Below are 21,685 nucleotides of genomic sequence, written 5' to 3' on the forward strand. Positions count from 1 at the left end.
CGGGGAGCGCGGGGCTGCGCTCGGGTGCGCTCCTGGGCGCTCGCCACCGCCACCGCCGCCGCCGCGCCTTTGAGTCAGCAAACTCCGCCGCCGGCCCGCGGGCCCTGCCTTCCGTTACCCTGCCCTGCCTGGCCCAGAGAAGCTGCCTGTAAGTGACAGGGGACCTGCCGGGAGGGGGCCTCTGCGCCGCCGGGGTGGAGACCGCGGCCGGGGAACGAGCCTGCCGGCCCTTCCTTTCCAGAGGTGCCGGGCCCTTCCCGCTGCGCCTAGGTGCCGGCCGCCCTGCGGACTCGACGGAGGTCTGGGTCCCCAGGGATTGGAGCCGCGGAGCTGCAGTCGTTCCGGTCGAGGTGTGCAGGGGAGATATGGTGGGCTTGTTTACTGCAGGAGGGAGATGGAACGTGTGGATCCGGGGGTTCCCGGCTAAAAACACACCTGGGGAGAGGGTGAGGGCAGAGCGAAATTCTGGATTCCAGAAGAAGTGCTCTGGCACCTTACATTGGCCGGGTTTGGGTGGGTATTTTTTGTTATTATTAATGAAAGGTAGCTTGGAGTTTAGAAATTGGGAGGGATAGGTAGGTTTTTTCCTGGGATTGTAGGATTGAGGGGAAGGCCTGAGGGAAAATTCACATTTACTAATAATCAGGTTTGGTGATATGAAAAGCAACAGCCTGTTTTTCAGTAATGGATGCATCATATAGTTTTCTAAAATTATACTGATTATTGAGGGGGATGATCATGGAATGGAGAGCAGCCTGTCCGTCCTGTAGTCTATTTCTGCAAGACAGAATAGAATTCTTAATTTAATTTAAGAATAATAGAATGAGAAATTGAGAACAGGAAGGAGGCTTGCACGTGATCTCCATCAAACCTTTCATTTACAGACAGGGAGGCTAAGGCCCAGGGAAGGGGAGTGTGACCCCCTAAAAGACTAGGATCGTTTTGCCAGATGGGAGCAGAAATAAGCCTAGAACCTTCTGACCCCCACTCCAGAGTTCTCTCCACTGTTGGGTGGGGCTGCGGGACCTAGGTTTGGATTTCGTGAACTCCCCCTTCTCTCCTGGGGGCTGAAGCAGAGGAGCTGAAGTGGTGGCCAGTGAGAACAGGGGACTCTTGGACTACTGAGCACCTCTAGTGGGACTCTCCAGTAGGAGAATGGAGGTGATGACTCCTGCTGTGCTTCTCCCATCACTTCCAGTAATGCCTGTTTCTAAGTAGCTAGACCTTTATTTATTTATTTAGTTTCTCTCTCTTTTTTTTCTTTTAGTGAGACAGAGTCTCACTCTTGCCCCAGGCTACAGTGCCTTGGCATCAGCCTAGATCACAGCAACCTCATACTCCTGGATTCAAATGAGCCTTCTGCTTCAGCCTCTGGAGTAGCTGGGACTACAGGTGCCTGCCACAACTCCTGGATAATTTTTCTTTTTCTTTTTCTTTTTTTTTTGAGACAGAGTCTCACTTTGTCACCTTGGGTAGAGTGCTTTGGCGTCACAGCTCACAGCAGCCTCAAACTCTTGGTCTCAAGTGATTCCTTCGCCTTAGCTTCCTAAACAGCTGGGACTATAGGTGCCTGCCACAAGGCCTAGCTATTTTTAGACATGGGGATTCACTCTAGCTCAGGCTGGTCTCTAACTCCTGAGCTCAGGCAATCTACTGGCCTCAGACTCCCAGAGTGCTAGGATTACAGATGTGAGTTACAGGTGTGAGCTACCACACCTGGACTATTTTATTTATTTTTTAAGAAATGGTAGATTTGAGATTGGCTGATAGAGCTGCTTTTATTTATTTATTTTTGAGATAGTTTCACTATGTTGCCCTTGGTAGAGTGCTGTGGCATCACAGCTGACAGCAACTTCCAACTCCTGGGCTTAGGCGATTCTCTTGCCTTAGCCTCCTGAGTAGTTTGGGACTACAGGCGCCTGCCACAATGCTCGGCTATTTTTTGTTGCCATTTGGCAGGGGCGGGGTTCGAACCTGCCACCTTTGGTATATGGGACTGGCACCCTACCCACTGAGCCACAGGTACTGCCCTTTATTCATTTATTTTGAGACAGGGTCTTCCTCTGTTGCAGCCCAGGCTGGATCAGTGCAGTGGCAAGATCATAGCATAGCTCATTGAAGTCTTGAACTCTTGGGCTCAGGCAATCCTCTTGGCTCCACTTCTTGAGTAGCTGGGGCTACAGGCTCTCATCACCATGACTGGGTAATTTTTTAAATTTACTTTGAAGAGACAGCAACTCATTATGTTGCCCAGGCTGGTGTCAAACTCCTGGGCTCAAGTGATAGTGATCCCTCCCGTCTCGGCCTCTACGGTGCTGAGATTACCTGGTGTGAGCTGTGGTGCCCAGCCAGGGCTTTTATTTATTTATTTATTTATTCTGAGACAGAGTCTCACTATGTCGCCCTCCTCTCACTGTGTCGCACTCTTGGGTTCTAGCGATTCTCTTGCCTCAGCCTCCCAAGGACCTGGGACTACAGGCACCTGCCACAACCCTGGCTACTTTTTTTTTTGCAGTTGTCATTGTTGTTTAGCTGGCCCAGTCTGCGTTTGAACCTGCCAGCCTCAGTGCATGTGGTTGGTGCCGTAAACACTATGCCATGGGCACTGAGCCACCATGGCTCTTTTTAATAAAGATACAAAAATAAAATACATTGGGTGGTGCCTGTGTATCCTGAAATTGGAAATAAACACCTTCATTCTTTTTCAAATAAAAATGTATTAATTAGAGAGTAATGTTAGTGTTCTACTATAGCAATTCTGCTATGGCGCATTCAATATCTTATCTCAGTGGGCAGGGCACCAGCCCGATATACCAAGGGTGGTGGGTTCGAACCTGGCCCTGGCCAAACTGCAACAAAAAAAATAGCTGGGCATTGTGGCTGGCAACTGTAGTCCCAGCTACTCCGGAGGCTGAGGCAAAAGAATCGCCTAAGCCCAGAAGTTAGAGGTTGCTGTGAGCTGTGATGCCACAGTACTCTGCTGAGGGTGGTAAAGTGAGACTCTGTCTCTAAAAAAAAAAAATACGTTTAGAAGTAAATATGGGAAGTTGTGAAATAAGGTGATTGGCACTGACTCAACTGATCATCCTCTTTCTTCTGCCAGTCCATTTCATTCTCACTTCCTGGATACAATTTCATGATGGTGTTGAAAGAGTGGGACTTGCTCAGGCTGATACTGCACCTTATTGGGGGTTTCTTGACTGCGACCCAGCTTCTCTCCCTACCCCCCTGGGCTGTGGTACACACTTAACTATTTTACCTGCTGGAAGTCTTCCTGAGTTTGGTATCCTGAAACTGGAAATAAACACCTTTATTCTTTTTCAAATAAAAGTGTATTAATTAGAGAGTAATGCTAGTGTTCTACTATAGCAATTCTGCTGTGGCTCACTCAAAATTTTTTCTCAGCCATAGGACTGCTACTTTCATTTTAGGGGCTTACTTTACTAGTTGAGCTATTGGGGGAAACGACTTCTTTTTCCTCTTTTTAAATGTCAAGGCTGTGGTTTCACAACCACTTATGAAAGGCAGAGAACTAGTTCAGAACAGGCTATAACCTATATAGAGGAAATTTCATTTCTCAGAGTGTCAAAGAAGGGGTTTTGGCCAAGGTCATGGTTGATTCCATGGAGAATCCCTCAAATTTGGGACTGCTACCGCCAACTATCTTTCTTTCTCTTAGTAATCTAATTGGTATAAGTTAGTTCTTCTTTTCCCTAAGTCCCATTCAAACAAGAGGTTATAAAGGGTAGTGGTAGCGGTGACAACTTCTGATTTCATACCCATGCAAGTTGAAATGTTGGTATACTCATTTGCTAGCTGAGATATTGCTGGCAGACACTTAACCCACTCTTAGTATTCAGAAATAAAAATGGAAAATGATAATCTTTGACTCCTAGAATTGTTAAAAACAACTGCTAACATTTATTGAGCACTTAGTATGTGCTAAGCTTTGTGAAAAGACTTTCAGTGTGACAATATCTTCAAGTCTTGCAACAAATTTATGAAGTGATTCTGTTATATTATTGTCCTCAGTTTATATTTGGGGAGACTAAGGCATTAAAGTATTTATGATTTCCCAGAACTCCTTAACTTATAATTTTAACCACCCAGCAAATGTGTGATTATGATTTCTATAATAAGCTAATAGCTATTAGGGCTTAGTATGTGTCAGACCCTGTTATAAGTGGTTATGTACATGATCAGCTCTTGAGATAAGTATTGTTTTTATCCCTTTCCTCTTTCTTTTCTTTTCTATTTTTTTGAGACAGAGTTTCACTGTGTTGCCCTTGGTAGAGTGCCATAGTGTCACAGCTCACAGTAACCTCAAACTCTTGGGCTTGAGTGATTCTCTTGCCTCAGCCTCCCAAGTAGCTAGGACTACAGGCACCTGCCACAATGCCTGGCTACGCTTACCCCCTTCTTTTTCTTTCTTTTTTTTCTTTTTTCTTTTTTTAGAGGCAGATCTCATTTTAACACTCTAGTTAGAGGGCCGTGGTGTCACAGCTCACAGCAACTTCCAACTCCTGGGCTTAGGCTATTCTTTTGCCTCAGCCTCCCGAGTAGCTGGGACTACAGGTGCCCGCCACAATGCCCCGGCTATTTTTTTGTTGCAGTTTGGCCGGGGCTGGGTCTGAACCCGCCACCCTTGGTATATGGGGCTGGTACTCTACCCACTGAGCACCAGGCACTTCCCTCTCTTTTTTCATTTTTAAAAGTTTGTCCTAGGCCTCAGTGATCTAGACCCTGGGGATAGACTTTACAGGGGTCTGTGAACAGCCCACAGTTATTCGATTTCATGTTCATGTGCAACAGGGTATTATGCTGGAGAAGAGAATCCATAATTTTCCTCTGATTCTTAAAGCTTTGCCATGGTGGAAAGGTTAGTAATGACTATATAGACAAATAATCTCACTTTATAAATGTGGCCACTGAGGTCTAGAGGTGAGACAGAATAACTTAATCTGAACTACAAAGCTAATGAGAGGTAGGAAGGGGACTCAAATTCTGGTCTCCCAACTTCTAATCTCATATTCTTTCCATTATACTCCATCATTTCCTATGGAGTACGTGGTGCCAGGTGAATCAATTATGAAATGTTGAAGATCCTAGTTCTCCTTCCAGGCTGCCACAGTGTAGGAGAGACCAGTAAATCTTCCTAGAACTGCCTATCAAAATACCACATCTTTTGCCTTATTATCTTATTAGTTGAGCTGCCACACTCTGATTTAGGATAGGAATCTACAACTCTGAAAGAGAGAAGCCAGGAGAACACAAGCTGTTTGGAGGGAAGGCGAAAGTTTCAGAGCATGAATTGGTTGAAGCACAGGGCAGCCATTCACACCAGTTAGTAAAATTGTAGTTCGGAAAAAATTTTTTTTTTATTAAGTCATATACACATAGATCATGAATACATTTATGCATATGTGGGGTACAATGTGTTGATTTTTTTTTTTCAGTCTCCCAAGTAGTTTGGACTACAGGTGCCTGCCACTATTTTTTGGTTGTAGTTGTCGTCATTTGCTGGGCCTGGACTGGATTCGAACCTGCCACCTATGTGGCTGGCACCATAGCCGCTGAGTTACAGGTGCCAAGCCTTTTTTTTTTTTGAGACAAAGTCTCACTGTGTTGCCCTCGGTAGAGTGCTGTGGCGTCACACCTCACAGCAACTTCAAACCCTTGGGCTTAAGCAATTCTCTTGCCTCAGCCTCCCCAGTAACTGCAACTACAGGTGCCTGCCACAATGCCTGGATATTTTTTTGTTGTTGTTGCACTTGTCATTGTTGTTTAGTAGGCCTGGGCAGGGCTTGAACCTGCTAGCTTTGGTGTATGTGGCTGGTGCCCTACTCACTGAGCTATGGGTGCTGAGCCTGATAATAAGTTTTATCTGAAAAAATAGATTTGTAAAAATAGGCAATATGCTTTTGAAAAAAGAATATGGAGGAGGGAATTGTTCAGCCAGCTATCAAGATACCTGGGAACCAGTATTAGGAAGCCCAGAGATGGTTCCATTGGAAAGACAGAAATTGGATGTGAGATAAACTTGACTCTGGTACAGTCTGTTGAGACAGTTGGCTGTTCACTTGGAAAAAAATCAGATCCCTGTCTCATATCATTCACAAAAACAAATTTCATTTAGATTAAAGATGAAATGTCAAAACCAAAATTATAGATAAAGAAGATGGTTTTTAGGGATAACTTTGCAATAGGAAAGACCTCTCAAGTTTAATAGAACTCAGAAACCATAAAGGAAAATATCAATAGACCTAATTTCATGAAACATTATACTTAAGTGAGAAAAAAGATACCATAAATAAAGTTAAAAGGCAGATGACAAAGTAGTAAATAGTTGTAATAAGCGTGGACTCTAAGAAATCAATATAAAAAAAATCTAATAGGAGTATGGCCAAGGGCTATTGATAGGTAATTCACATATGTATATAAAAATGCTTGGCTCAGTGCCCTATGGCGTCAGCCACGTACACCGAAGCTGGAGGGTTTGAACCCAGCCCGAGCCAGCTAAACAACAATGACAACTGCAACAAAAAATAGCCAGGCATTGTGGTGGGTGCCTGTACTCCCAGCTACTTGGGAGACTGAGGCAAGAGAATTGCTTAAGCCCAAGAGTTTGAGGTTGCTGTGAGCTGTGATGCGACAGCGCTCTACTGAGGGTGCTATAGTGAGACTCGGTCTCAAAAAAAAAGAAAAAAAGAAAAAAAAAACTTATGCTCATTAATAATCCAGTAAGCGTGGGTTAAAAATAACCATGAAACCACTTTTCCTTAGGCTGTTAATATCCAGTGTTGGTGCAAGTGTGGGAAAGCAGACTGTCATCATATACTTTTAGGGGGAGCATTATTTGGTACAATCTCTTGGAAAGGCACCTTGGCAGTGTTTATAATATTTTAAAATTTGTATGCTTTCTGATTAGTACTTCTACTTTTAGGATCTTATTCCTCACAAATTCTTGCCTACTTGAAAAAAGAATGAAGTTGCTATAAAGGAGGCCGGGTGTGGTGGCTGACGCTTGTAATCCTAGCACTCTAGGAGGCCGAGGCAGGTGGATTGCCTGAGCGCAGGAGTTTGAGACCAGCCTGAGCAAAGCAAGACGTGGTCTCTACAAGATGGGAAAACCAGCCAGTCGTTGTGTCAGGCGCTTGTAGTCCCAGCTACTTGGTAGGCTGAGGTGAGAGGATTGCTTGAGCCCAAGAGTTTGAAGTTGCTGTGAACCATGATACCATGGCACTCAACCCAGGGCAACAGACTGAGACTCTGTCTCAATCAAACAAACAAAAAAAGAGATATAGAAAATGTTCATTATACATTATAGTGAGTTTGGGCTGCTATTACAAATTACTGTGGACTGGGTGGCTTAAACAATAGAAATTTATTTCTTACAGTTTTGGAAGCTCGGAAATGCTGGCTAATTTGGTTCCTGGTGAGAACTCTTCCTGGCTTGCAGATAGCTGCCTTCTTGCTATGGCCTCATATAGTAGAAAAAGAGAGAAAGAGAACAAGCTCCCCGGGGTCTCGTCTGACACTAATCCTATCACGAGGACCTTACCCTTTTGACCTCATCTAAACCTAATCATGTCCCAAAGGCCCCATCTCCAAATACCAGCACATTGGGGTTTAGGGTTTTACAGCTTGAATTTGGAGGGGACACAGTCAGTCTCTATGACATGTATTACATAATAAAAGCAAAGTGCAGGATGGTAATTTTTGAAACAGTAAAATCCAGAAGGATATGCTCCTAATTGTATATAGTTACTGCCTATGGAGAGTGCAATAAGAAAGGGGCTGGAGGTATAGAGGATTTCAGCAATATATTCCTCTTTAAAAACATTTTAGATTGGGCGGTGCCTGTGGCTCAGTGGGTAGGACACTGGCCCCATATACTGAGGGTGGTAGGTTCAAATCTGGCCCTGGCCGGCTAAAACAGCAATGGCAACTGCAACAAAAATAGCTGGGCATTGTGGCGAGTGCCTGTTGTCCCAGCTCCTTGGGAGCCTGAGGCAAGAAAATTACTTAAGCCCAAGAGTTGGAGGTTGCTGTGAGCTGTGACGCTACAGCACTCTAACAGCTTGAGACTCTGTTTCAAATAAAAAAAAGTTTAGATTTTGAAATAATTTTAAATTTATAAAAATACCCCAATAATGCATTTAAAAAAAAAAAACTATGTAGTACTAAAAAACAAAAACAATACTTAATATGCCCATGAATAAAATAACAAAATGATTTAAAGTGTTATTAGGATCCCCCACCCCCTTTTTTGAGACAGAATCTCAAGCTGTCACACTGGGTAGAGTGCCATGGCATCATAGCTCACAGCAACCTCCAACTCGTGGGCTCAAGCAATCTTCTTGCCTCAGTTTTTCTATTTTTATTAGAGACAGGGTCTTATTTTGCTCAGTCTGGTCTTGAACTCCTTGAGCTCAAACAATCCACCTGCCTCAGCCTCCCAGAGTGCTAGCATTACAGGCATGAGCCACCCCCTCCAGGTCCTTCTTTATGCTTTCTTGATTCTGTAGCATTTGGCTATAGTTCCTTTGGAATCAGAGGAAACGTGGAAAGACATGACTTAAGCCTCCAGCGTTTAGAACCTTAGACCGCTGTCATCTGTATGGGGTGCTTGTCCTAAAATCACCTTGAGAACTACCCCCTTTGCAGGCAGGAGACAGACCCTACCCAGCTTGATACCAGTGACAATGGGAATTGCCTCTGCAGCCCTGAGCCCAACTTAGCACTGTGCATTCTCTTCAGATGGCCTCCCTCTGCCTGTAGCCAGTCAGCCTCCTCTATCCCATTTTGCACAGTCACTCTCTTAAGCACAGTACAGCTCAGCCTGGCCTACCTATGCACTCAGTACAGCCCGGCCCCTGGTATGATCTCTCCTTGTCTGTGTGTGTGCCCTTGTCCTTTATCTTCACCAGCGCGGCTTCTTTCCACGTGTTTTCTGCTATTTCCCTTGCACCTCGGTTCCTTTGACTACCTTTGCTGGGTACCCACAAGGGCTGCGCTTGGAGTCCTGACCGCAGTTTTGCCATCTGTAGGCAAGATCTATTTCTGACAGTCTCAGAAATGAGAGAGAGTGAGAGGACCCTCAAGGGTGATCAGAGGTAACACTTTGATCTGAATTCTCATCAGCTGCTGGGAATTAGAATGCATGCGCTTCAGCTCTGGTGGGGGCAGATCTCAGAAAGACTTTGAAAGGCGTTTTCCGTTTTCTCCCAGGATTTACAGTATTCTTGCTCATTCATCCCTTTGAACTTTAGCTGTGGCTGGGTAGAAAGAAGAGAGATCCCTCTAAAGTTAGAACCAGTGATGGGGGCTTACTGTAAGGACAACACAGACAACTCAAAAGGTCAATGGAGTGGAACCGGAAAGTCAGAAACCAGTGTTGTCCTTTCCCTAATCTCCAAGGGCTTTGAGGTCTCTAACTCCCTTCTCTGTGCCTCCTCTTGGGGTTTTTGCTTAGACGCAGCTCAGTGTGGCCTGCCTGGCCTTGTCTGCATGTGATTTTCCATTCACATGCTCCTTGTCCTCTGATGCCTCTCTCAGGGCACCCTCCACCCCCTTTCTTTACTTTCTGCCTCCTTGACTCTGAACTTCAGCTTTCCTCTCCTCCTCTGGGAGCTTCTGCTCTGTTCTCTTCAGCTTTCCAGTCCTCCTCTGGGAGCTTCTGCTCTGTTCTCTTGCCTCTGATCCCTGATCCCGCCAATTAGCAGCTCCTCAGGGCTTTTCGTGGGTCCTCTTCCTCTTCTCTGCAGTCTCTCCCTAGATCTGTGGTTTTCTAACATTTTTATGCATAAAATTATCTGGGTAACTTGTTAAGGCTGATTTCTGGGCCTCAGTGTTCTAATTCATTATGCCTGGGATGAGTTCTGGGAAGCTGTATCCTATTCCTGGGTTATCCAGAGGCCCTGACAAACACTGGACAAGCTGGTTTCATTCCATGACTTCAGGTATTGTTGGTAAACCACCAGTTCCCTGGTGCAGAGGTCTAGCTGTTTCTCGAGAGCTCCAGGTTTAGACAGTCGATGCAGAATTTGACTGTGGCTCGTCAGATGTATTAGACATCTCAGATTAACTTGCCCAATGCTGTTAGTCCTCCCTCTCCAGTTGTGTAGGGCCTGACACTTAGACCCTACCGAGTTCTTTCCTGTAAGGAAACAAACATAGAATTGAGAAGACAAAATGATGCCCACAAATATGTTCATTCAAAATCTAAAAAATAATTCTCAGCACAAACCCAGAAGTAGCAAAGCAGTAAGTGATGGTGAAAATTAGAGGTCAGACATGAACTAGTTAGAGGTTTGTGGGCTGATATCTACCGTGGCTGTGACCAGGATATGTACAAAGCATGAATTCACTATAACGCTCAACTGTTTAGCTTGATCTTGCTCGGGGATTTTACTCCTGTTAGCTGCATAGTAGGTAGCTGAGTGGGATATATCTCAACTCACTTTTAAAATTAGTTCTTCACCTCCATTGACACTTCATTTTTTACTTCTTTGGTTTTTCCAAATACTCCATAAAGTGGGTTGATGCTGGACACCAGTCTGTCCCGGCACCGTACTGACCCACAGAATGAGAGTTATTTCATCCATCCTTCCAAAAAGAAACTTACAAAGGAAAGGAAAAATAAGGAAAAGTTTAATACATCTAGGAAGTTTGTTCTTTTAATTAAAAGCTATTTAAAGAGATGGATGTGGCCAAAGTTTTACACAACTGAAGATAAAGTAAAACAGGCGGCATGTGAGAAGACAAAATGAGGTCAGGGAGCACCGAGGGGCCGCACACGTGTGGGTTTGTCACTTGGCTTCTGTGGACTCTGTCCTACCCCCTCTGCCCCCGTACCGTCTCCTCCACCCTCCCCTGTTTGAGTAGAGGCCTCTGCCCTCCATCCATTTGTGCAGCCCAGAAACCTAGGAGTCATTTCTCATCTTCCCCTCACATCTGAGCACTCTCAAAGTCTCACTTGCTTCTCTAATTCTGTCTTCCCCCTAATCACAGGCTGCCCTTGTTACTTTCACATTTGCTTCTGATCAAGTCTCACTTGTTCTACTTTGCTCCCCTCTGACCCATTTTCCCAAAGGCAGCCAGAGTAATCCTCTAAAGCAGTGGTCCCCACCCTTTTTGGCATAAGGACTGGTTATATGGAAGACAATTTTTCCACAGAGCAGGAGGAGGGGAAAGGCATTAGATTCTCATAAGGAGCATGCAGCCTCACATGTGCAGTTTACAGTAGGGTTCACGGTCCTATGAGAATCTAATGCTGTTGCTGATCTGATAGGAGGCAGAGCTCGGGCGGTGCTGTGAGTGATGAGGAGCAGCTGTATATACAGAGGACGCTTCATAGGAGGTGGAGCTCAGGTAGTGATGAGTGATGAGGAACCACTGTAAATACAGAGGATGCTTCATAGGAGGCGGAGCTCGGGTGGTGATCTTGAATGATGAGGAACGGCTGTAAATACAGAGGAAGCTTCCCTGCTTGCTCGTCCCACTTCTTACCTCTTGCTATGCGACCTTGATCCTAATAGGCCATAGACCAGTCCGGGTCCTGGTTCATGGTCTTGGGGTTGGGAACTACAGTTCTAAAGGGACGTACATAGGGACATTCTGCTCCCCTGATTTGCAGTCCTGCCATGTGTCCGTGTAAATGGCTGAGCCTGGTGGCTGGGCCAGGGCTGTGTGCAGATGAGAGAGAACTGGGGGTGGGAACACACTGCACAAGCTTGGCTGTTTCGGGACCAGTTTGAAAGTAGTAGGGGGGTATCTGAGAGGCACATCAGAATTATCTACTCTACTTGCTTGTTGCAGTCCCAGTTTACCACCTTCTGCTGGAAGGTGAATAGAGAGGGGGGAGAATACTCCTGAATTCTTTGCTTTTCAGTGCATTCCTGTGGTGCTCAGATGTTAAATGGTATAATCAGACTATTTTTAATTACTTTTGGGGAAGAAAGACACATTGCCTTTCAACTCAGCTATTTTCTGGGTCCCTCTTCCTCATATCAAGCCCTGCCCTGCTAATTCTCTGCTAATTCTCTGGGGTGTTTGCGGAGGCCTCTGTGGTCTCTTATGCGGTTGTCACTCTGATACAGACTCCATTTCTTCCCTCATTGATGGAGAAATGCTCCCCACAGGTGTTTTGCTAGTTCTGGAGATTTGACTGGTTTAGGGTAGGAGCTGTCGTGTGGAGCTTCATACATTAATTAGATAGCCTCCTGTCCCTCCTCACCTCTTATCCCTGCCTCTCACTCCCTCCCCCTTGCTTTTCTCTGTGCTCCAGTCTTTCCCTCTATAACTGTAGCTACATCCCCTTTCCTCTCTCTGACTTACAAATCCACATCCATCAAAGTATAGGGCAAAACAAAGAGTGTTGTGTGTAGGGAGCCTGCACGCCTTAGAAGATACAAATAGAAACACACAAAGTTTTCCACTATACCATAATTAGCTTCCCCTTTTTCATAGATACAGCAGCTCTTACTGTGGAGTGGTACTTGGGAGAGCTGGGGAGACGGTGGGTATCCCTGCCACCCCCAAAAGTCACCACCTGGGGTGGGGGGCACCGTTACCATAGCTCTGGGTTCTTGTTTTCTTCCTGAAAACCTGCGGTTGGTCTGTCCAAACACACAGGAAAGTTTCTATTCCGGGAAACCTATGTAATGATTTACAACCAGGCACAGACCGGATGCTGGTTGGGAAACCTTAAAAAATTGTGACTTCTGTTTTGAGAATGGTGCCAAACTGAATCTGTAGACATGTGTCAACTGCTCTTGAACTGTAGTCAGTACTGCTGGCAAATAAGAACTTAAGAATGGTAACTTTGGCACTTTTTCTTTCTTTCTTTTTTAAATTAAGAGGGTCTGCGTGGTGTCTATAGCTCAGCGGTTAGAGCACTGGCCACATACACCAGAGCTGGTGGGTTCAAACCTGGCCTGGGCCTGCTAAACAACAATGACAAAACTCCAGCAAAAAAATAGCCAGGCATTGTGGCAGTTGCCTGTAGTCCCAGCTACTTGGGAGGCTGAGGCAAGAGAATTGCTTAAGCCTGAGAGTTTGAGGTTGTTGTGAGCTGTGATGCCCATAGTACTCTACACAGGGTGACATAGTAAGATTCTGTCTCAAAAACAAACAAACAAACAAAAAACCCCCAAAACTGAAGGTCTTACTCTTCACCCAGGCTGGAGTGTAGTGGTGTCATCATAGCTCATAGCATCCTCAAACTTCCAGGCTTAAGTGATCCTCCTGCCTCAGCCTCCCAAATAGCTAGACTATAGGTGCTCACCACCATGCCTGGCTAAATTTTCTATTTTTTCTTTTTTTTTTTGAGACAGAGACTCAAACTGTCCCCCTGGGTAGAGTGCTGCTGTGGCATAGCTCATAGCAACCTCCAACTCCTGGGCTCAAGCGAGTCTCCTGCCTCCACCTCCCAAGTTGCTGGGACCACAGGCGCCCACCACAATGCCTGGCTATTTTTTTTCGGTTGCAGCCATCATTGTTGTTTGGTGGGCCCAGGCTGGATTCGAACCCGCCACCTTAAGTGTATGTGGCTGGCGCCTTAGCCACTTGAGCCACAGGCGCCAAGCCAATTTTCTATTTTTTCTAGAGAAGGGAGTCTTGCTCTTGCTCATGCTGGTCTGGAACTCCTGGCCTCAAGGGATCCTCTGGCCTCAGCCTCCCAAAGTGCTAGGATTACAGGTTTCCCTTGCCAGGCTATTCCCTCACCTTTGAAGGACTTTCTCTGTGATTCAACCATAGGCTTATTGGATCAAGGCTAGGTACTGGGCAGCTGGGAGTAAATGATCTGACTCTTGCGGGGAGTGGCCACAGTGTGGTTTTACATGGGTTTCATAGCATATGGATTTAAAATACTCTGTTCTCTAAATATATCCTGTCTGACAAAAAAGATACTTGGAGAGAATTTTTTTTTTTTTTTTTTGAGACAGAGTCTCATTCTGGCACCCTGAGTAGAGTGCCATGGCATCATAACTCACAACAACTTCAAACTCTTATGTTCAAGCTGTCATCTTGCTTAAGTTTTTCTGTTTTTAGTAGAGATGGGGTCTTGCTCTTACTCAGGCTGGTATGGAACTCCTGAGCTCAGGCAGTCCACCTGCCACAACCTCCCAGAGTGCTAGGATTACAGGCCTGAGCCACTGCACTCAGCCGAGAGGATTGTTTTTAAAGGACCAAATGCTCCATGTTCACACGAGGAAGGCATCTCAGCATTTGGAGGGTCTGCAGAAGTCCCAGACAGAGCATCCAAAGTGACAAGGTCTGGTACAGTGAGAGCTGGGCACATGCCTCTGTGTTTGTTCATTTGGTCTTTCCAGTAGATCAGTAAAGGAGGCAGTTATCACCCTCTTACTGATAAGGAAACTGAAGCACGGAGAGATTAAATGATTTCCCTTGGCAAAGGGTGGAATGTGAATTCACAGGCAGGTGGTTTGCAGGGAATAGCCATACTACTTTTCCCATGCACTGTGTCCTTCCTGTGCATTTTGAGGGGGGGGGTGCGCCCCTTCCTCAGAAGTAAAGTCTTCACCAGGCATGGTGACTCATGCCTGTAATCCCAGCACTCTGGGAGGCTGAGGCAGGTAGATTGATCTCAGGAGTTCAAGACCAGCCTGAGCAAGAATGAGACCTTGTCTCTAAAAAATAGCCTTGTGTGTTGTGGCAGGCACCTGTAGTCCCAGCTATTTGGGAAGCTAAGGCAGGAGAATTGCTTGAGTCCAAGAGTTTGAGGTTGCTGTGAGCTGTGACATCATGGCACTCAATCTCAGGGCGATTGAGTGAGACTCTGTCTCCAAAAAAATAAAAATAAAAAATCAGTAAAGCCTTCCTTCTTGTTTGTCCCTCATATTGTGCGCCACTTCTTTATATTTGGAGTGATGTCACTTTGGGTAGATGTGAACTTGACAAGTAGCTCCTACATAATTCCTGATGGTTCCTAATCTTACAAGTAACTGAAACTGCTCCCTATCAGTGAGTTATCATGACACAGACAGCCAAGGTTCTGAAAGGAGTGTTATTTCCAGTGTGTTGCAATGCTCTTCCTTATTTGTTTATTTATTTATTTTTTGAGACAGAGTTTCACTTTGTCACCCTTGGTAGAGTGCTGTAGTGTCACAGCTCACAGCAACCTCAAACTCTTGGGCTCAAGCCATTCTCTTGCCTTAGCTTCCCAAGTAGCTGGGACTACAGGTGCCTGCCACAACGCCTGGGTATTTTTTGGTTGCATGATGAGCAGGCCCAGGCTGGGTTTGAACCCGCCACCCTAGGTGTATGTGGCCAGCACCCTGCCGACTGAGCTACGGGTGCTGCCAAGTGATCTTGCAAGCATCCCACTCTGGGCTGTTGCAGGTAAATGCTTCAACCTCACCTTGTCACAGGATGAAGGACGAAGTGAGTGGGCTTCCGAGTGGGCTGGTGGAGAGGTGGATATGCCATTCTTAAGCCCATCCTCCCCTTCCAGGTGGCGAGGCTGCTTAGAAACTTGATGCTGGGCTCGGCGCCTATAGCTCAACCGGCTAAGGCGCCAGCCACGTACACCTAAGGTGGCGGGTTCGAATCCCCAGCCTGGACCCGCCAAACAACAATGACGGCTGCAACCAAAAAATAGCCGGGCGTTGTGGCGGGCGCCTGTGGTCCCAGCTACTTGGGAGGCGGAGGCAGGAGACTCGCTTGAGCCCAGGAGTTGGAGGTTGCTGTGAGCTGTAATGCCACGGCACTCTGCCCAGGGGGACAGCTTGAGGCTCTGTCTCAAAAAAAAAAAAAAAAAAATAAAATTAAATAAAAAAAAAAAAAAAGAAACTTGATGCTGATGCAGAAATGGAGAACATTAGCTGGAACTCATTCAATCAGATTTAATTTACTCCTTATTTATTGGGCACTGTGCTAAGTGCTAGGGTTATAAAGTATAAATAATTTGGACAAAGTTCCTGCCCTCATGGGACTTTTGAGAGGACAGACAATACACGAGAAAATAGATTAGTAGATAAATAATAAAATAATACCAACCATGACAAAGTCTCAGGAGAAATCAAAGGATAGAGCATTACTGGGGAGCCTGCATTAGTAGTGGGTGTTCAGGGAAGGCCTCTGTAAACCAAGATCTGGAGTGTGAGTGTGAGCTGAGCGTTGGGTGGTGAGGTGAAGGGGAACAATGCTGAGGGAACACAAAGCCCAGAGAGCCTGAGGTAGGAGGTTCAGGATCTGGCCCAACCATGAGGAAGAGTTACTAGAAGAGTTGAACCAAGGGGCTGTGTGGAGAACTCAAAGGGTGTGGTTTGTGGGGATTGCAGAAGTACAGACCCTATCCTCTGGAACAGTGGTTTAAGCAACATTTTTTCCATGATTGGCACACTTGATGGGGCATGCAGTATGCTCCCAGGGTGGGACCATTGTGGTAGTGATGAGAGGGGTGGTGGGGTATGTGTGATGTTTTGTTTTTTATTGTGGGTTAATATAAGGGTACATATGATTAGGTTACATTATTTGTGTTTGTAAGGCAAAGTGCAAAGTCTGAGTTGTAGTTGGGACCTTCACCCAGAAAGTATGTCATATCCCCTTACACTGTACCTGATAGATGGAAACTAATCGAGCCTCCTCCCTGCTCCCGTGGGTATGTGTGATTTGGGTACACCTTGCCTTCTTCACTTCCCCAAATTGAGAAGCACTGCTTCTTGCACTCTTCTCAGAATCCTTGCAGGTCTGTAGATGTTTACATCATTTTACTTTTTTTTTTTAAGACAGAGTCTCACTTGGTCACCCTCCTTAGAGTGCTGTGGCATCACAGCTCACAGCAACCTGAAACTCTTGGGCTCAAGCAATTCTCCTGCCTCAGCCTCCTGAGTATCTAGGATAACAGGGGTCTGCCACAACACCTGGCTATTTTTAGAGATGAGGTTTCCCTCTGGCTCAGGGGGCATCTCAAACATATGAGCCCAGGCAGTCCACCCTCCTTGGCCTCCCAGAGTGTTAGGATTGTAGGCGTGAACTACCTCACCAAGTCCTACATCTTTTACTTTTAATTAAATTAAAGGTAATACAGACCCACTTTAGGTACATGGAATTCTGTCAATTGATGAGAACATTGGCTTGGACCTTTGAGGATGAGTCACTGTTTAATTGGATCACTGTTGGTGGCCCACTTAAATAAATACTGTTTTTGAATAGAGATTTTTTTGACGTTATTTGGAAACTACTTTGGAGGTGTCCTCTAAAATTTTGTTTTTGAGAATGAGTCTCACTTTGTCACCCTGGGTAGAGTGCCATGGTGTCATAGCTCATAGCAACCTCAAACTCTTGGGCTTAAGCGATTTTCATGCCTCAGCCTCCCGATTCTCATGCCTCAGCCTCCCAAGTAGCTGGGACTACAGACATTGGCCTCAACACCTGGCTATTTTTAGAGATGGAGATCTCACTCTTGTACAGGTTGGTCTCTAACTCCTGAGCTTAAGTGATCCGCCCACCTCAACCTCCCAGAGTGCTAAGATTATAGGCTTGAGCCACCGTGCCCACCTTAATACCATTTTTTAAATTGCAGGATAGCTGATAAAATAGGAAATCAAGAGAGTTTATATTTTCTATTAGGAAAGCAATTTTGAAAGGGATGCTTTGTTTTACATAAATGGAATTGAGGCTGCCAAATTTGAGATTTTAATCTTTGTATCAAATTCATATTTAGAATTTTTTTTACAACTTATTTGCTTAGTATATACCTAGAGTAAAAAAAAAATAGACTCATTTTATTGCAGATAATAGTTTTGAATTCTTGATCTAATTTAAGAAGCAAATTGTCTTGGAATCACATGATTTCAGATCTGAAACCAAGATTTTCCAGAAACTCAGGGTTATAGATGGGATCAATGAATCATTGGTGTAATTATATTATTTTTAATTTTTATTATTTATTTATTTTTTGAGACAGAGTCTCACTCAGTCACTCAGGGATTGAGTGCTGTAGTGTCATAGCTCACAGCAACCTCAAACTCTTGGGCTCAAGAGATCCTCTTGCCTCAGTCTCCTCAGTAGCTGAGACTACAGGCACCCACTACAACACTTGACTATTTTTTTAGAGATGGGGGTCTTGCTCTTCCTCAGGCTGGTCTTGAACTCGTGAGCTCAGGCAGTCCACTGACCTCGGCCTTGCGGAGTGCTAGGATTATAGGCATGAGCCACTGGGCCCAGCCTACATTATCTTTTTACCTTAATGGGTTGCCTTGTATTAAATGACCAGAGGGAAACAAAGCCCTTATTTCTTAATTCTTTTGTCCTTTAAACATCCATGTTCAGTGGGCTTATTGCATTGCTGCTGGGGAGGGGGAGAGGGGGAGGAATGACAAACTGTACTTCTTTTCTTTTTTTAAACTAGTAGCAAACATTAACAGAAATTAATATGTGCTTGCTTTAGTCTAGTTGTTTTCCTTTTATTTAATGACCAGTTTAGAATTTTTTAATAATTAATTATTTTTTATTAAATAATAACTTTGTACATTGATGCATTCATGGGGTTCAGGGTACTGCTTCGATATACAATGTGAAATGTTTACATTGAACCAAATAACACATCTATCACAATTATACTCATTTCTTAATAGTTTTGAAATGTACCATTGCATCATGCACATTAGGTGAGGTCCCCCCAAATACCCTCCCTTCTCCCATATCCCCTCTTCCCACCCCTCTCTCTCCTCTTCCCTTCTACTTTATGGACTATAGTTATGTTTTGCCATTCGTATAATAGTGTAGGTGGTTATATATTGATTTCAGAGTAGTATGAAGTACATTGGATACTTTTTTTTCCATTCTTGGGATACTTTACGAAGAAGAATATGTTCCAGCTCCATCCAGGGAAACATAAAAGATGTGAAGTCTCCATCATTTTTATGGCTGCATAGTATTCCATGATAGACATATAACACAATTTGTTAATCCATTCATGGGTCAATGGGCACTTGGGCTGTGTCCATGTCTTGGCAATTATGAATTGGGCTGCAGTAAACATTCTGGGGCAAATGTCTTTGTTGTAAAATAATTTTTGATCATCTGGGTATATGCCTAGTAGAGGAATTGCAGGATCAAATGGCAGGGCTACTTGTAGTTCCTTGAGTGTTCTCCAAACTTCTTTTCAAAAAGGCCATATTAGCTTGCATTCCCACCAGCAGCGTAGAGGTGTTCCCTTTTCTCTGCATCCACGCCAACATCTGTAATTTTGGGATTTTGTGATGTGGGCTAATCTTACTGGAGTTAGATGATATCACAAAGTGGTTTTGATTTGCATTTCTCTGATGATTAAGGATGATGAGTATTTTTTCATATGTTTGTAGGCCATGCGCCTGTCTTCATCAGAGAAGTTTCTGTTCAAGTCTCTTGCCCACATAGAAATGGGGTTATTTATTCTTTTCTTATTGCTTAGTTTGAGTTCTCTGTAGATTCTAGTTATCAGACCTTTGTCAGAGGCGAAAAGTGCAAAAACCTTCTCCCATTCTGAACCTTGTCTATTTGCTTTACTTACTGTGCTCTTGGCTGTGCAAAAGCTTTTTAGTTTAATCAGATCCCACAAATGTATTTTTGGTGTTGCTTCAATTGCCTGGGGGGGGGGTCCTCCTCATAAAATATTCTCCTAGGCCGATTTCTTCAAGTGTTTTCCCTGCACTCTCTTCTAATATTTTTATAGTTTCATGTCTTAAGTTTAAATCTTTTATCCAATGAGAATCAATTTTTGTTAATGGCAAAAGGTGGGGGTCCAGTTTCAGTGTACAGGTCTCCAGCCAGTTCACCCAGCACCATTTGTTAAATAGGGAGTCTTTCCCCCACTAAATATTTTTGATAGGCTTGTCAAAGATCAAATGACGATAAGTAGCTGGGTTCATCTCTTGGTTCTCTATTCTGTTCCATAAATCTACCACTCTGTTTTTGTGCCAGTACCATGCTGTTTTGATCACTATAGATTTATAGTATAGCCTGAAGTCTAGTAATGTGATACCTCCCAATTTGTTCTTATTTCTGAGTAATGTATTTGCTATTTGAGGTTTTTTGTGATTCCATATAAAATAAAGTACTATTTTTTCAAGTTCTTTGAAGTATGACAATGGTGCTTTAATAGGGATTGCATTAAATCTGTAGATTGTTTGGGTCGTAGGGACATTTTAACAATGTTGATTCTTCCCAGGCACGAACATGGCATGTTTTTCCATTTGTCAACATCTTCAGCTATTTCTTTTCTCAGGGTTTCATAATTCTTCTTATAGAGATCTTTCATGTCCTTTGTTAGGTAAATTCCCAGATATTTCATCTTCTTTGGCACTATTGTAAAAGGAATAGAGTCCTTGATTGTTTTTTCAGCTTGGCTATTGTTGACTATAGAAAAGCTACTGGCTTGTAAGTATTGATTTTGTATCCTGAGATGCTGCTGTATTCCTTGATCACTTCTAAGAGTTTTGAAGTTGAGTCCCTGGGATTTTCCAGGTATAGGATCATGTCATCAGCGAAGAGTGAGAGTTTGATCTCCTCTGTCCCTGTTTGGATACCCTTGATTGCCTTCTCTTGCTTGATTGCAATAGCTAAGACTTCCATTACTGTGTTAAAGATCAGTGGAGACAGTGGGCATCCTTGCCTCGTTCCTAACCTGAGTGGAAATGTTTTCAGTTTTACATCATTCAATATGATATTGGCTGTGGGTTTGCTGTAAATGGCCTCTATCTGTTTAAGAAATGTCCCTTCTATGCCTATTTTCTTAAGAATTCTGATCATGAAAGGATGCTGGATATTATCAAAGGCTTTTTCTGCATCAGTTGAGAGAATTATATGGTATTTGTTTTCTCTTTTATTGATGTGGTGTATTATATTTATAGATTTGCGTATGTTGAACCAGCCCTGTAACCCTGGAATAAAACCAATTTGATCATGGTGTATAATTTTTTTGATGTGTTACTGAGTCCCGTTTGTTAAGATATTATTGAATATTTTTGCATCAATATTCATTAATGATATTGGTCTATAATTTTCTTTCTTTGTTGGATCCTTTCCTGGTTTGGGGATCAGGGTGATATTTGCTTCATAGAATGTGTTGGGAAGTATTCCTTTTTTTCCTATGCTTTGGAAAATGTATAATATAGGTACTAGTTCCTCTTGAAATGTTTGATAGAATTTGGATGTGAAGCCATCTGGTCCTGGACTTTTCTTTTTAGGGAGATTTTGGATTGATGATGCTATTTCAGTGGTTGATATAGGTCTATTTAAGATTTCTAATTCTTTCTGGTTGAGTCTAGGAAGGTAGCGTGCTTCCAGGTATTGGCCCATTTCCTTCAGATTTTCATATTTCTGGGAATAGAGATTTTTGTAGTAATCATTGAGGATTTTTTTAATTTCTGAAGTGTCTGTTGTTGTTTCTCCTTTATTGTTTCTGATAGACGATATTAGAGATTTTACTTTTCTATTTCTGGTTAGGTTGGCCAAAGGTTTATCAATTTTGTTAATTTTTTCAGAAAACCAACTTTTTGTTTTTTTGCTCTTCTGAATGATCCTTTTGTTTTCAATTTCATTTAACTCTGCCCTAATTCTGGTTATTTCTTTTCTTCTGCTGGGTTTGGAGTTGGAATGTTCTTCCTTTTCCAGTTGCCTGAGGTGATCTATTAAATTGTTGGCCCCCTCTCCTTCTGTTTTCTTTTTTTTTTTT

At 43.9% G+C, this 21,685-nt stretch overlaps 1 protein-coding gene across 2 annotated transcripts in view; it reads left to right on the top strand.

The window, feature by feature from the left end:
* Positions 1-37: 37 nt before the first annotated feature.
* Positions 38-21,685, top strand: part of SNX10 (sorting nexin 10) — an 89,359-nt gene continuing 67,711 nt past the window's right edge. The window contains exon 1 of one of the 2 annotated variants that reach the window (XM_023512435.1): positions 38-148. The gene's annotated coding sequence lies outside the window, so the exon portion shown is untranslated. Of the gene's footprint in view, positions 149-209; positions 351-21,685 lie in introns of those variants that run through there. The other variant, XM_023512434.1, reaches the window with a different exon arrangement.

This window comes from Otolemur garnettii, unplaced genomic scaffold (assembly GCF_000181295.1).
Source record: "Otolemur garnettii isolate 467f Iridium unplaced genomic scaffold, OtoGar3 scaffold00028, whole genome shotgun sequence".
Taxonomy (NCBI): Eukaryota; Metazoa; Chordata; class Mammalia; order Primates; family Galagidae; genus Otolemur; species Otolemur garnettii.